Source organism: Monodon monoceros, unplaced genomic scaffold (genome assembly GCF_005190385.1).
Source record: "Monodon monoceros isolate NGI ecotype Baffin Bay Population unplaced genomic scaffold, NGI_Narwhal_1 Super_Scaffold_1, whole genome shotgun sequence".
Classification (NCBI taxonomy): domain Eukaryota; kingdom Metazoa; phylum Chordata; class Mammalia; order Artiodactyla; family Monodontidae; genus Monodon; species Monodon monoceros.
Genome location: NW_021703765.1, coordinates 7,418,490 through 7,420,296, shown reverse-complemented (window position 1 = coordinate 7,420,296; position 1,807 = coordinate 7,418,490). Strand labels below are relative to the sequence as shown.

Here is a 1,807-nt window from a genome sequence, read left to right as displayed (position 1 = left end):
CATATACTTCTAAAATTATAATTCGGAATGAAGGTTATGTGTCAGTAATATAGAGTAAAAATTTTGGCAGATACAATCTGTTTACACACAGCACAGAACATTAAACCATATCTCCGGTTATGTATCAGAGTTTACTATAAGATTGAATCCATGGGCAGGGAAAATTATAAAATAGAGCCAAGATTTCCACTGAAAACCAAGCAATCATGTTTTACGTTTCTGAAAGCATAGAAGGATGAGAAAAGATCTGTGTTTTGGGTCAATTTGTTTTTCAGTTGCCACAAAGATGGGGCTATTTATTGGTCTGTCTGCTGTAGAGCCACATGTGGTAACTATGGGATTTTTTTTTTAACATTTTTATTGGAGTATAATTGCTTTACATTGTTGTGTTAGTTTCTGCTGTATACCACAGTCAATCAGCTATATGTATATATGTATCCCCATACTCCCTACCTATTGTGTCTCCCTCCCACCCTCCCTATCCCACCCCTCTAGGTGGTCACAAAGCACCAACCTGATCTCCCTGTGCTATGTGGCTGCTTCCCACTAGCTATCTACCTTAGGTTTGGTAGTGTATATATGTCCATGCCACTCTCACTTCATCCCAGTTTCCCCTTCCCCCTCCCCGTTTTCTCTTTCTGACTTACTTCACTCTGTCTGACAGACTCTAGGTCCATCCACCTCACTACAAATAACTCAATTTTGTTTCTTTTAATGGCTGAGTAATATCCCATTGTATGTATGTGCCACATCTTCTTTATCCATTCATCTGTCGATGGACAGTTAGGTGGCTTCCATGACCTGGCTATTGTAAATAGTGCTGCAGTGAACATTGTGGTACATGACTCTTTTTGAATTAATTTAGCCAAGTGAGGTTTCCATGGATTTCTCTGTTGATGTGACAGATGGCCGTCTGTTGGAAATATTATGGTGTGCACTGTGTCTTTGCTGTACCTGCAAACACTTTCAGCTAACAAGAGAAATACTTTGAGAATAGTTTCCAAATTCCAACTGATCATTTGCTTGTCCTCTTCAGAATGTTCAGAGCAGGATGTCAGAATATTTTCCTTAACTTAAATAATGTGCACTCTTAAATGGGAGAATGTTTTCTTTAGTGCTATAAAAATAAGATGTGTTTTCCAAAGGAGGAGTATAGTCTTAGTGGGTAAGCTTGACTGTTGACATTTTCTCCTGTGACATTGCCTAGATTTCTTGAAGAAAATACACCCTTGGTTATATAAGCCATCACTCACCCTCTGTTCACAGGTGATACTTTTACTGGGAAAATTACCCCTGGCTTGAAATAAACTAGCTCTAGTGTTATCATCACTGTTAATCAGAGATATGTTTTGTGTGATAAGAAATAAATGTTATTGATGTTATTATTTACTTATCACCTAAACATGATTATTCAGAGAAAGTAAAACTACAATATAGGTAAAATTTATGAAAAATACTCCATTACCACTGTAACTGAATAGATATTTTTGTATTCTACAAATAAATGACTCCATTACAGATGGAGAAGCTAGGCTAAAAAGTGCACTAGGATAGTTTCCTATATAGTTCTTAAATTTACTATTGTAATAATGGTCCTTGTTTGATTAAAACATTCAAAACAAAAAAAAGGAAAAAAGTGCACTTAACGTGGTAATACATGGGATTATATATTAATAATAATGGTCACTTCAATTGAACTTTACAGATGAATGCGATTGAAATCATCCTGTCAATTTATACAAATAAAATAGTTCTCGTTTACTCTGAGGGTATCCAGAGCCTGGTTCTCGTTCACTCTGAGGGTATC

At 36.2% G+C, this 1,807-nt stretch overlaps 1 protein-coding gene and 1 long non-coding RNA gene across 2 annotated transcripts in view; one reads left to right on the top strand and one right to left on the bottom strand.

The window, feature by feature from the left end:
• LOC114894248 overlaps window positions 1-1,807 on the bottom strand; it is a 54,928-nt gene that overhangs the window by 1,118 nt on the left and 52,003 nt on the right. The gene's annotated exons all lie outside the window — the stretch shown is intronic.
• Window positions 1-1,807, top strand: part of DOK6 (docking protein 6) — a 392,119-nt gene that overhangs the window by 347,112 nt on the left and 43,200 nt on the right. The gene's annotated exons all lie outside the window — the stretch shown is intronic.